The following is a 16,189-nucleotide window of genomic DNA, read 5'->3' on the forward strand; positions in this document are numbered from 1 at the left end:
AATTTTCCAACCTAAACATTGGTAGCTATAAGTTTCGAAAATAATTAGTTTTGGAGATACCCATTTCAATTTTAATTTTAAAAGTCATAATGTTTTACACACAGATATTGTTGTAATAAAGTGTTTGAATTAATTAACTTTTTTAATTGTATTACTTCTCTATTCACTCATTGGTGGACCGCTATAATAGTAACACTAATTTCTTATATCGAATAAAACCAGTAAAACACAGTGGTAAGCAGTTTCCCATCCTTTGTTTTACTGTCTGAAGGTATAAGCGTTAAATAAAAAGAAAATTAATTAATTCAATTTAATATTAATATTAATAATATTGCAATAAAATAATAATAAAAACGTATCACGTCTTAAATACCTTATCTTTAATTTATTATCTATATACTTATTATAAATTGGTTATTATTTATTAAAATCACGGACAATAGGCATTTTACGTATAAATTATATAAAATAAAATAAAAATAGACAAATAAAATCCATCTATAATATTACTTTTCCATGTTTTGGTGGATTCAATTTTATTATAAAGTCATAGAGAGCATAATTCTATAGAAAAAACCACAACTGGTAACGATAATATATGAACTAGAGCGTCTCTAGACTAAGTGAGCTGGTTTACCCAGAAATTATCGATTTATCATTGAATACACCGATTGACCAGTAAAATCTCATTTTTTTTTTCATTTTTTGATTGAATTTTTAAGCTACTTGAAAATAAAAGAATCAGGTACTTCTTTAAAGTACTGCAGTTTATTAGATTTCCAATACAATAGGACAATATATCATGAACTATTTGAACCATTTTGACGGTTCTATAAAAGCAAGACAAGTTAGGTACATATAATAATCAGTAAAGTTCACTTAATAGTTCCGTATAGACTGGTTAGAGTTAAAAAAATATGTATATATTTATTTTAATTATATATATATATATATTTATATGATAATAATTAAAGTACTTGGCCATATTACAAAAAACAGTTATGTGATACTATTATAATTTATATTATAATATTAGTGTTGTCTTATGATAAGTAAATCATAATAATATATTATAAATATACCTCATTTCTTATGTTCATCTTCTATCACGTTGTTAAAAAATAAAAATAAAATATTATAACCTTCGATTTTTAAAAAGTATTATATTTTTGTATATATGATATAAATTTTTATATTTTTGTATTATTATGCCCTAGGATTTAAATATTTTTGACATGGCTATACAAAAATGAATGAATATTGTATAGATAAAAGAAACGTAAAAGGTTAATCACACACATACTAAGTGTAGTATTTTTTATTTTTATTTTATTGTATTTTGTTCGCGAGAATTTTAATCAATTTTTTATTATATTTTAAAGTGATATTGTCTTGAATAATATGTAGTATTACATTTAAGAAAAATATCAACTGTAATGTCAGAAAATGTTCAAAAATATCACGTACTTAACAGACGTGCCAAAGATACCTATGCTTTATATTATTAAGAGCATCATAATTTTCTGTTTTGAAATGTTCGGACCAGCTCATATCAATTGAATATTATTATTATTTTGTTAATTAATAATAATGTATTTTAAAAAATAAACACATTAATATTATTTTATAATTTAAAAGCTTTATTGAAGTTAATATGTCATTAATTTTACATAAAATATTATCCATAAAATAAAACCATATATTTTACGTTCCAAATAGTTTTATCATGAAACTATCACCATACACAACCGTAGTATAGTCATAAACTGTATAAAGTCATTCTATTATAACAGTTATTATGGTAGTAAAAATTTAACAATATAAAAACCGGAGCATTTGTTCTGCTGTATAGTAAATGTGTACTGTACCACATCGTTGAGTAGGTCACTGTTATAAATGTGTTAAATTTAAATTTAATGAATATAAATTTCTATTGAATACATTGTTTTATAATATAATATAATTTAATATAAAAAATACATTCATCACTCCGTTCTGAATCTAAAACTATTCTAAGCGGAAACAGTTATTCAGCCTATATTTATTATTTTTACATTTTTAAGACAGTAGGCTTCACTAATATTTTGAAAAAAATCATGGCAAGAAGTTTCAAGCATCATCAAAAAAATTGTTTGAATATAATTACAGAAAAATAACTAAAATTTATTTATGGTTTAAATTTTCAAATTTTATAAAATTTGAACAAAATTATGTTTAATTTTTACGAAACTTAATATTATGTATTTTTGATGTTTTTATAATTTAAACTTATGAGGAATCTTATATTAAATATTCAAGTTTTGGTTAATTAATTCCAAATATTTGTTATTATTTTACTAATTTTGATAATATAATTAGGAATACTTAAAATATAATTAATTATTTATATGAATTACAAATTTGTTTTATTAGAAACAAAAAACTGTTTATACAATTTTGTCAATTGTACGTAATTTAGGGTATGTTATTTATAGTAGGTATGTATTATACTTAAAAAAAAAACCTTAATGATGGATATTTATTTCAAAAAAAAAAAACTAAACTTTATTTATTTTTAGGTAATTTTTCATTTTGAACTTAATGCGAAAATCGATACGTCATTAGATACTCAACGGGGGCCAACGAGAGGTTAGATGGATGTACTTTATTTTAGCGTTAATCTAATCAGAATTTGCGATCAAATGTAAAAAAATGAACACGAGAAAATATGAGGGTAACCGTTAAGTAGCGATTTAAGCAGTCTCTTCTAGCATCTGACGTATTTACGACTGCCTTGTCCTGGGGATTTAAGACCTCGAAATCGTTTCCTAAGTTGTACGTGGTCAAATTTCAACAGTCATAATAAATCTGGTCTTCTAAAAATGTCATAATATATACAAAAAGTTGTAGCTCGTGACAATTAACTACTATCGCTGTGACAACATACTATCGGATAACTTTTAAAGTGACTTTTTTGAAATGTTCGTCAAGTGAAACAATAGTATTTGTCAAGTCGAAGTCGCGGTGATTCTTCCCATCTCCCCCACTCACACATACACACGCGCGCGCGCACGTGCGCACCACATATCTACCCACTCATTCATGGCAATTACTAGTCTCCTTTTTCTTGAAAGTATCTGTCCTTGGAAAACCATTATGAAACACAATTAGAACAATATTTCATAGTGTATTACTTACCCGGGTTGTTTTAAAATGTTTTTTCTTCATCGATATCTCCTAACCGAACCTTACACTATTAGTGACCTACAGTGAGTCAGTATGCGATTAGAATGCATTTTGCATCAAAAAAAAGAACATAGTGGTATAAACGTATAAATACATACCTATACATTATTTTTAAATCATCTTGTATTAAGTATAGTATATATATATAGTCAAATTGAATCCAATAAACTGTATTTTGTTGAAAATTGCAACGTACATACGGAAGAATGGTTGGAATACTAAATATGTCATAATATTGTTTAAATATATAAATGTTCACGGTGACATATGAATGCATTTGACTTACCTAAGGGAAAAATAAAATATATAATATAGGTGAATTGTATGAATGTATATGAGTCGTAAGACGTATTAATGACTCATGTGCAATACAAGATTATATTTATTAAATAAATTGACAAATTTTAATAAGTACAATTACCAAATAAATGGTGTACGGTTTTATTTAAAGAAGTTTAATTGAACATAATATCAAGTATTTAACATATAATTCTGTTTGCCATTCGTACAAAAAACATACATCAGTCTAGCATGTTTGTTTATTCATGACGGCATGTAATATGATGGTTATCAAAACTTATGTTTTTGCCTATTTGGCCACCGAAATGTTTTAAATATTTTGTACTTATATAAATGCATTCCGTAACTTGGACATTTTTTATTCATACCAATTTAGTATTCTAGTCTGCCTTTTAAGAGTATTAAATATCAATACTTGTAGGTAGGTACTTATTACATTTATTTTTAAGTAGTGCCTCGTTAGTTTATAACTGTGTTAAAATCGAATAATATGTAGAAATAATAATTTAGATATAATTTCATTTATAGCAATTACGTATGTTTGAAAATAAATAAGAAATTTCGTAATATCTTGACAACTAGGTAATTATTTTTTTTTTTTTGAACACGTTTGAGTTTAAAAGCAAAAGAGTAGAAAATTATTTTTAATCCACAAAAAAAAAAAAAAACAAAAAAAAAATAAATTTATGTATGAAAATGAAACACGTATACATTATGTGCTAAATATTTCATCTTCAATTACAAGATGAAACAAATATTTATTTCTTATCATGGCAGTAAATATAATTTATATTCTTTGATGTTGATTGTATTTAATTTATGCGAACATTTTCCAGATGATATTAATTTTGCAATTTATAAATATAATTTTCTTAACAGTTTAGACGGGTAGAATTATCTAATTATTTAATTTTAAACATATAAAATGTTAAAAGATCAACATATATTTGATTGTCAATTTATAAATTACAGTGTTTAATTGTTATGTTTGTATTGAGTTAGTAAAAAAATCGATTTTAAAATATTGAAATATTAATAAAATACATACCTAATTTTTAGTATGAGTAATTTTAATGGGATAATCGAATTATATTTAATATATTTAAGTAAATAAGTCTCTAATAACAACATATCTTAGTATGTATAACATAAACGAACAATAATTAGTCAATATATTTTTATCATAAATTGTAATTACTAAGCTTTTCATTTTTAATTTAAATTACATGTTGAAAATATCTATATTATATTAAGAATAAATATACGATAAAACGATTTTATTTTTTTAAAAACATTAATTTTAAGAAACAAAATTGAATCATAATATTCATAATATTTATATGTCATACAATCTAGGTTATTTTTAGAAAAACTTATTTATTACTAGTTCATTTCCTATTGATGTTATATTTTGTTTTCACTTGAAAAAAAAGAAACTAGACAAATTTTTAAAACGATATAACTAAAAATATAAAATACATTAGGTAGCTGTTAAAAAAATATTTCCGAAATGGATTTGAATCGTAAATACGCATATGATGATTGGCACCGTGAAAGTTATAAATAATTATAGAAGTTAAATAAACGTATAATAATTTATAAACATTATTTTTCAATATAATTTCAGTAAATTAACTAAATATAGCCTTTGGTCAAAGCTAAATATGTAAATTTATTTTTTATTCAAGTTGGATTTTTAATTATTCTCCATCCCTCGCCGTAATTGTAGTATTTTAATGTTTTTGCGGCAATGTTTTACCATTAATCTTAATAATTATAATATAATATTAATATGGTTTCCTTTTAGACTACCCTTGATTATCAGTATTTATATTTTTCACGACAATATTATCCATAGGTAAAGTTAGGTAAAATAAATTAACAAAATATAAGTTGTGGTGTTATAGAAGTCTATCTTGGTTTTAGTGTACTTCAGTTTACGAGAAAATCTGCATCGGTGTACCTCACTTTATGACATAATTTGACTGAGACAAGCATTTTGGTTGTGGTGTATTGGACATAACATTTAATATATTTTCAAACTTGGGTAAACTATTGTTCAATTTTTTCTTATATCTCTAAGAACAACCTTTGAAATTTTTATAAAAATCAGTCAACTTGTATTTGAGTTAATAAGCAATACAAATGTGGACATTGATTTTTGATGCACGTACATTTGAATAACAAACAATAAAAAAAAATCTTATTTAAAAAAATAAAAAAACGATTTTCATGTATGAGCTACCCTTTAGAAACCTACGTGGGTTCAAAAACGAAGCAAAGAACCCTTGTCGCGAGTAATATGATACATTGTGTCCAAAATTTGGTGCCAATTGGTTTAGTAGTTTCCAAAAGTATGACCTCCGTACAAACATATAATTTATATAAATATATATACATAATATATAGATTTACATTTGTCATATTTCGGCTTTTGGGCGCCCACGTTCTCCCCGTCAGTATATAGGTATGCCACTATGGGAGTGCAATAAATCTAGTCAAAACATTATTACTTTATATATTGCACACGTCGTTATTTGGACATATCATTATTTTATTTCGCTTTCTTTGATTTTTTACCAATTCCTGTTTTTGAGTTCGTTTTTAATACGTTTTATTCATCGACAACAGAACAAAGCTGTTGACGCGAATTCAACTGAACTGCTGGTCGATGGTCTTATATGAAATACGATTTATTCAAAAAAAAAAAACACGTTACAATCAATACAAAACAAATATCGAATAAATTCAAATGTCTCTGTACAGATATTAGTATTTCAAAAATATAAACACTATATATTATGAGTTATGTCATAAGGGTAATACACCTGTGCAGTCTGTGTGATTACCGTCTAAATATAGATTTAAGCTACTTTTTAGTTTTTATATGATTACCTCATGTAGGTACGAATTATAAACGCTATACCTATATGTTATATATATTTATAATATAATACTTAAAAACAAAATTAAATTATATATAAAAAAATAATATTTTTTAATTTATTTATTATAAAATATACGAACTATGCCCTTTAGATCAAATTATGGTTTGCTGTTAAAGAAAACATTAATCGATAAACATAAACAACATTTTGGAAATTAAAATGAAAGGTAGGTCAGTATTAGCATGAGACATCAAAAGTCTTATACTTCATTACTCGTCTAATGAGAAGTACTCAATGAGACGTGGAACGTTGGGGAATTAGTTTATTAAGGGAAATAAGATTACAGAACTTCGCTTGTTTATAAACCATTCAAAATTGTTGTCCCAAAATAGCACCTGCTAATGAAACTAATCCAAGATAAATTACAATACGATAATAATCGTGTGACGGTCAAGCGCAAAACCCACGCCGAATTTATTCGAGATGCTGATAAAACATATTTACTATTGTATACATTACATAAAATACAGGAATAATGAGCGTCGTCTGTGATATAAATAATGTAAGATTTTGGACTAACGTATGGCTCGATTTGCTCTATGTATACAACACATTTATCAGATGATTATTACGATTTGATTCGATCGCGGTCGAATATATTCCCCTTAACTACAATATGTACACAACATCTACCAAATTCGATTTTCCTCTGGACCATAAATTCCAGCACAATGGCTGTAGGGTTTGGTTAACGGTACTGAACGATAAAATCAGCAAGAAAAATCGAACGATCATTAACCATTACGCTACACACATTGACGCACCGATGGTACATCGATCAATGACAATAAAGTTTCGATTAAAGATATCAAGGGATATTTTTAAAAACGAAGATAATATGAAGTTTGAAGTAATGTTATAATTACAAAGATTTTTCTATATTTTACCAAAAAATTAAAACAAATATGTTGTATACGTTATAAATACGACCTAAATAAAAGCTATATGATGTATAATTGATTTTATTCAATTAATATTATGTACTACCGAGAACTAAGTACGAATAACGATGTTTTAGCCGTCAGTACGTATCCCAAATTCTTCATCACGACCGTATTACCCGTCAAGTCGGAACGTCCATCGGCAATACGCGATGAGAATAATTGTGACACATATAAAAATAAAAAAAAAAAATTAAATATATATGTGTATAATGTATATTGTGTGTGTAAATATATATATATATATATATATATATATATCACATTCGTATTTAACCATGAGCTGAGTATATACCGTCTGCAGGAACAATATTGTAGTTAAAAATTGAAACATATATGATATATACATTGAAATAGTAAAACACGATTTTAACCGTACAGTTGTTCTGCCGCAGTTTTATAACATTTACAGTCAGTCCCTTAAATGTTGTAAACATCAGACGTTACGGATGGATGTAACGCGAGCAAATCAAAATATATGTTGGAACTTTGCACTTTTGCAGGAAGCACAGACGCCAGTCCTGAAGTACATGCAAGGAACACAGGTCATTGAACAAAAGGGCAAAGTTGCGCAACGAAGTTCACCAGCGGAGTCGAAGTGCAAAACCATAAATGCTCGACGGGATGGGAACGGGGGCTCGGGCGATGATGAGGCCTTTGATTTACAAATTATATTATGAAAATACATGCGTTGCCTCTTGTTTTGGAGTCGTACAAAAGAAAACTTAAGAAATAAATAATGGAAACTTACACAGTATAAAATAGTGTATATCCGCTATAGAACCACAAAAAAATACTATATATCTGAATATCCGTTTATAATGTTTATATAATATAGGACTTGTCTTCCTCAATGATTTTCGAGACATTATAAGTAATAGCAGGAATTTAACAGTTAGATAGACTACATTTTATAACTGAGTATTTATTAATTGTTTTTCAAAAACAGTCGACCAGTCGACTGAAAAATTACTATATGCTCTGTGTTTTGAATTCTAAATTTAAGACGTGCAAGTAGGTAATTCATTATTATATTATACACTTCCAGACTTAACTCGACAAGATGTTTGACTACTAACTATTTATAACACAAATTATACCAAAACGTGTTGGACGTTTATTAATTGTTATGTTAAACTATTGTTTGTTACGGTCTTACAGATGCATAATTTTCGTTAGTTCAAAACTACAGGTAAATATCGAATAGTTTTTTTTATATACACATATACATATATATATAATTATGTTATATATAGATATTAATTAAAAAATTTGCAAGTATAGAACTGAATTCTGTGACTTTTTCTTTTCAAGTATTGTAATGTAATGTCTGTAATGGAAAATTTACGAATCAAAAACATACATAATATCATATTTAAATAGGTAGTTATATGTCCGTGCAGTATAATAGTACAACTCGACGACTTTATTGAATAACCAATCGGGTGAATTATCCGTCTAACCTAACACTCTATTATTTGGAGGTAGAAAGTGATGTATTTACTAACGATAACGATAATCGGGTTTGGGGCGAGAGTATTAAAAAACTTGTCTATATAAGCAACCGGCAAAGTGTTTTTTTTTTTTTTACTTGATTGGAAAAATCGACAAACCATGTTTTTGAGTATAATATAATGTCTACCGTTCTCCACAGCTTTGGGTGAACATTGCGTTTTGATTTTTTTTTTTTTTTCATTTCTTTGAGCGGGGACATGGATATCCAATTTATAAACGTTATATCACGTTCTCGTATAACCATCACGTCCAGAAATGGTAAACACTAGTTTTGAACTGCAAACCTATATACGTTTTGTAATAAAAACCTATACCTGTTTTCTCGACGATCCGGAATGTTATTACACACACAGAGAAAAAAAATAACATAAATATCTATATAATATATATATATATGTATATGTATTTTTAGTATTATTATTATTATTATTAAAGTCTACTGCTGGCTGAACTTTAATGTTTCAAGTGGATATTTCATATCAAAAAGCAAGTACCTACTACACTTCTACCGTTTCAAGGAAAATGCAATTTGATCATCGTCTCAGAACAAAATTTATGTTTACTATTCAAGTTAAATAATATGTTAATTTTGGTAGACACGTATTAACTAGTTAATATAACCTTTTAAGCGTACTGTATGCAGTTTAATTTATATACTATTGTACTGTTAAATCTTGTTTATTAAAAGTTTTAACATTAATGGTAATAGCATAATAATTATAATAACATCATAACATTTTTAACATAGTACAAAATCACCAACTCCAAAAGTACATGATAATTTTATGTTTTTCATCATTTCAAAAATATGCATCAAATCAGTATAATATTTTATATAATAGTATATTAGTTTTTGTTTTTGTAATTAATCATATTTATATTAAATACGATGTTTGTATTAGTACTATAAAGTTATTTAGTTTTGAATTTAAAAGGAGAATATTTATTAAGTAACTGTATCATAACTAGTTATAAAATCACATAGTTGACTAACTTAACTATAGATTATTAGACGGTAGAGAGAATACGATTCGGAAGTTACTTTGTCTTCATGTATTAAACGTGTTATATATATAACAGAAAACTCTTTATTGTACCTAATATCAAAGCGTTTTTGTAGTTTAACAACTTCTGACCTTGTGGTCGAAACATTATATTTTAAAATATCTTCACTGTTTAGTTAAATATAAATACTTTATGCCCTTAACCAATAACAATAATATGACATTATCATTTAAATTAATTAATTAATTAACAATGCAACATAATATGATAAAAAGATTAAAAAATATAACGATTAGCTTATTAAATTAATACAATAACAATTATTTTAATATAACGTGTTGCTATAATATACTCGAAAAATAATTATATTAAAAATGAAATTGTAACACAATTTCTAAAAAGCTATATATTATGCAATATATTATAATATGTACATAGTCAACTCAACTAAATGTTTTATGAACACAATTTACAGCTAAACTATGTAAATTTATTTAAGGTATACAACTACTTATACACTGCACTGCACAATTGGAATCCTTATATTTATTAACACAAAAAAATCCGGTTTACATCGTTTATTGATTCCTGTCGTGGGGTGCACGATTCCACATTATTTTTCCGTACAATTTGTTAACTCGTACACGCAATCTATAAACTATTATAGACTATTTCGTATACAAAATATAAGTTTACTACCATAAACAGAAACTGAACCGAACAGATATTTAAACAATTTGCAGAATATGCCATGTGTTGACAACGTTTAATGAGACAACGTCAATTTCACTGAAATTCTATTCTTGACTAGAATATTTTGCATATACGGCACATGAATATAAATGATATTGCTTAATGCAATACATTTATATATGTGTAACATAAGGATAGCTATTTACTTACAGACATTATATACCGAAAATTTCAATAATCCATCATCATAAACATTATGGTTTTACTGTTAAAACAATATTATTCAAATCTCATACAATCGATGTGTTGAGCTTCATCTATTATAAAGACGAAATGCATCTTTAGTTATAATTTGTATCAATACATAATTAATATTTAATTATAACTATTAAAGTGCAATATAAAATTAAACTATTTGGTACACGAAACTAAGAATATATGATTTATAGACATTGAATATTTTACGCGATGACATCGAGAGAATGTTTGTTCTAAAACGTTTATATTAACTTGTAATATTTAAAACAGGCGTGGGTAATAATGATTATGAATGGAATTACATAATCGATTCATTTTATCTACATTATTTGAAATGTTGTTAAATGGTTTGGTAGAGTTATTTGTATAAAGATGAAAAATAAAAGTGATTTTTATAAATCTATTTCTAAAATCGATGTTGTAACGGTAACATATCGGAAATATTCAACAATCACTACAGAATTAAAAAAAAAAACAATAAATGATTAAGATGCATTTAAAATATACTTAAATATTAGTAATTTATTTTTCGATCAGCATAATAATTCTTGTAAAAAAAACTACATACATTTTGTACTATATATTATTAAAATACTATTCGACATATTGAAGACTGAAGCATTTCATCGATCCACTTTGAACCTCAAATGAAACATTTAAAACAGAACTCACATAAAAATAAATTGTTAGAAGTATTAAAATATGAATTCTTTCAAAATATTTTGAAAAATCAGTATAATTTTTATATGGTAAATTGGCAATACATTATTGTCGAGAAAAATCGTATAGGTAATAAATGATAATTGAAATACTTTTTAATTTTATTTTTCAATAATTTTTTCTCAAAACTTAGTTTCTATTCTCGAATAAACTTTTTTTTCAAATAATAATAAAGTATAGGTACTATCAAAATGTTTTTCAACAACGATTCATATTAAATTGTATTTGGTATAAAATATTTAAATTCTATAGTTAAATTTAACCCCAGTAATCTATAAAAGATTTTTAATAAAAATAAAAAATAAAATAAAAAAATGTCATACCGAGTTTAATAATACGTATGCATCCTTAAAAATAAATTAATATATTTTAAAATAATACTTAAGTAAAATTTGTATATTCAAATATAGTTCAATTTTGAATAAAAATAAATAAAATGAAAACAACAGTTTCCTTTCAAAATTATAATTTATCCTTAACATTATTGGTCTTTAAAAAATTATCATTGTAATCTTGCACACTAGACTGATATTAAAAATTATTTTATGTTGAAAGTATAAATAATTTCACATTATATCACGCTTTTGTTTGAAGTTCCCCTTTTTAATTATAGGTGCACCAGACAAATTTAAAGGTATTTTTTTTTTATAAATGAATTTAATTTAAAGTTGGGCTTGTTGAATGTTATATATAGTAGCATTTTAGATGTCCTCCTCTTTTCAATAAAAAAAAAAAATAAAACAATCTAAATTGGTCCGATGAACAAAAAAAAAAAATAAGTGACGGACGAACCACTAAAGTATTTGTCTATTTGACATTTGGCAGCTGTCATTTAACGGAATTCTAACTTAGTAGTACAATAATTAGATAATACGAATAAAAGTATGTATGTAAATACAAATTAAACTTTGTTTATTTTATTAATTAGACTCTTTTCGTTTTTATTTATCAATATTAAAATTTAAAATTTTATAAAATTTACTTTTCATCTTCAAAAGTATTTTTTAACGGTGTAATAAATAACAACAATAATATTATTAATTATTATAGTTGTGTTAACATAATTAATAATATCTATACCTATAATAATATATATATTAAACATGTATATGTTTTACTAAGTACTTCAAATACTTATTTAATATTGATTTTTAAAATAATTTTCTAAAGTAGTTATTTTAAACATAAATTACATTTATAGATTCATAGTTATAAATTCACTAATTTATTTATAATTACAATTTTAATTAAAACAAAATGTAGAATTGCAGTCACAAATTAAATAAAAACGTGATTTATTCCTCAATTAAATTTCTGAAATACATATTATTTTTTTTTATTATTTTATCGTAAAAAGCAATTATACAGTGGTACATCTTATGTTCTATGCTTGTTTTTTATAAATAAAAGTATTTATATAATATATATATAATGGATCAGCGATTGAATTGAAATTGATTTAACACTCACCCCAATTATAATTTAGTTGCCTCTGATTATAAAATTGTATTTAATATAAAAATATATAAATGTTTGTATTCATTTTTCAAAAATGTATTCAAATAATTAAAAGAGTTTAAATCGTTATTAAATTATATCACATTATATATATAGTAACACTACCATAGTATTATCAATTTTTGAATAAATCAAATAATTTCGGATATAGATATCTAAATATTGAATAACTTTATTATTTTTCGATATGAAGTAAAATAATTTATTACGTGGATCGTTTATTTATAAATATTGTTCGTAAAACAGTGTAAAAATAAAATTATATAAAAAAATATACGTAGGTATAATATTGAAGCGTATTATGTATACTAAAGAAATACTATACGATTAAAAAATTAAACCCAGATTAATCAATGTGTACAATAAATATGAATAATATACCTAATAGTGATATCTACCTACCTATATAAATACGCACGTATCATCAATAAAATATTAATATTTTGTATTGACATTCGGTTAAAATTCCCTGTCAACTGTATTTATATTATATTTCGTATATTAAGAGCGATGGCGCCAAGTGGCAGCTTATCTGTATCGCAGGCAGCGGATGGGTTTAATGATTTTATTTTATTGGCGACGATAATATTAATTGAAGCGGCTTTTGTACCGGGCCGAAAACGTTTTGTTTTTCGGCACTATCAGAATGGTTTGCGTGGTATTATATTATATTCATATTTATTTTTCTATTGAATGTCGATTTTAACAGCACAACACAGAATAAAATATGTGTAGGAGTTGAAGCAAAAAGTTAGGTTCATAATTTGCAATGCGCATAATATTATAATGCCGAATAATATAGGGAAAATGTAAGCATAGTTTTTGAGAAAAATAAGAATGTGGAACTGAACAAGTGAGCGAGTCCAGTGATATGGTACTTTAAAAATAATGGGCACTGTGTAAGTGTTGGAGAGTAGATATTACCAGTTAGGACGTTGGATACAAGTACAAGATTAGAGCTTCAGGTCTGCGTCAGCAACAGATTTAGAAAACATTGAAGGAGGATTACAATCATATGTGAGAGACAGGGATATACAGTCCAGACGCAATCGTACGTAGTAAGCGTTTTTGGAGTCTTTCGACCTCTACACAGACAATGATGAAGTACACAGATAACGTCTATCATAACATTATAACGATTGGATCGACGAAATCCGCAGAGTAACATACAATTATGAGCGCGATTAGTCATTGGTACAACTAACCGGTATCTAAACGATAAATTATGATATATGATAATGTTCTCAAGTGATACACGCGCAGATTACTGTTATACGTATTATATGCGAGTTGTTGAAACGATGCTAATCGATCCAGTGCAAAAAAATGATATTATATATATTTATATCGATACAATGTTATAGTAAATGTTTTCCAATCCGCACGATAAATTGTATTAAACTAAGATCAGGGCAATATTTTACGGACATTTGCCTTTGTCTCATATTTTTAGGAGCCCCTAAACCGAAAAAAAAAACATACAAGTATAAGATTACTTTTGTTCAGAAAAATCAAATGATTGAATCATCTAGAAAAATATTTTTAAATGTTATCAAATTATGCTCGGTTTTTTTTTCTCTGAGTTCCAAAAATCAAAATCCGACACTGGTTTTCGTGCGCAGAACGCAGAATAAATAAATAAAACGTATAGCTAGTTGATAGAATACAATCAATTATCATAAGATATGAAAAAATGTAGGTATTGATCGTGTGAATTCGCCATCGAAAAATAATAACAACACCTAATAATATGATAAACTATATTGTTGTAAACAGTGTAATATTAATATAGTATAATGAGATTACCTGATTTCAAATGGCAGACACTACCAGCGTCGGGCGTGAATAATAATATCGATAATAATTTAAAATAAAAAAAACAATAATACTACGGCGGTGGGTGCGATAATAAGGGAAGATAAAATCGTCGACAGACGATGTCGTACGAATTTACGAAAAAACGTGTGCCAGCGAAACGGCGTAAGGAATCGGTGGGACCGACACCAGAAGACGGTGGTACGCGTTCGCGGCAACGGCGTTACTGAACCGACGGCGGTGGTGGAACGGCGTTTTTCTTCGTGCGGGGAACGACCGGAAACTATAATATACGTGTGGCGGCTACCGCCGTCGCGCCAGATATACGCAAGCGCTGGGACACGACGCGTGTACAACTGCGGAGGACAGGTATTATATCTGCGTAATGATAATAATAATATGTGTTGGACAACGTTTCTGTTTTTACAAAAAAAAAAATAATAATAATAATAATAATAATGATAAATCCGTTGCTCTTCTCTCGGACGCAGTGTCACAACAATCGAGCATCTCTGTACAATATAATATATTATATTATGTAATTTGCCAAATACGGTACATACGCGCATTGTTATGCTGAAATTTATTAATATTTTACAGAAATAAAATGACTTATAAATAGATAAAGAATCTAACGTGCATGCTCAGTGTGCTCACTCGTGTTTTCTTTTCATTAATTGATGAATGTATTCGAATTGTAGTAATTATAATGTTGAAATAGTGGTGCTTAAAGGACTATGTTTTCAATTAATTATATTTTCGTAATATTTGGAGAATATATGTCCTTTGCAGATCTAAATCGAAATCTAAACGAGTAACTTTAGAGTTATTGTATTTTTTGTAGTGTTAAGTTCTAGTTATGGATAGGTTCTGATCGTTTTAAAATTGCAGTATAATAAATATTAAATATTATAATAAACAAAAATCATTAACATTTTATAATTATTTTGTAAATATTATTGTTCGAATAATAACAATAATAATATAAAATTTAATATTACATCGATGTTATATATTTAAATCCACTCTCAAGTATCAAGTATCCTTTATGTACAAATTTTAATAATTATATTAGATTAAATTTTGATTTATATGCATACAATTTTTCAAAAACCATTTTCCGCACAATTTACCTACATTCGAAAAGGTAAGTTTTGATTTGAAAAAATTAGTTTGTATCCCCAGAGGATATTCCTTATAGTTATATAGCATGAAAAAATCTAAATAATTGAAAATATGTCCTTTAAAAGT

General features: G+C 26.1%; 1 protein-coding gene across 1 annotated transcript in view; it reads right to left on the reverse strand.

Moving 5' to 3' along the window:
- Positions 1–15,144, reverse strand: part of LOC113551885 (somatostatin receptor type 5-like) — a 190,578-nt gene extending 175,434 nt beyond the window's left edge. Inside the window, exon 1 of the mRNA XM_026954440.1 lies at positions 14,930–15,144. The gene's annotated coding sequence lies outside the window, so the exon portion shown is untranslated. The remainder of the gene's footprint in view (positions 1–14,929) is intronic.
- Positions 15,145–16,189: the final 1,045 nt, after the last annotated feature.

This window comes from Rhopalosiphum maidis, chromosome 1 (assembly GCF_003676215.2).
Source record: "Rhopalosiphum maidis isolate BTI-1 chromosome 1, ASM367621v3, whole genome shotgun sequence".
NCBI classification, from domain to species: Eukaryota; Metazoa; Arthropoda; class Insecta; order Hemiptera; family Aphididae; genus Rhopalosiphum; species Rhopalosiphum maidis.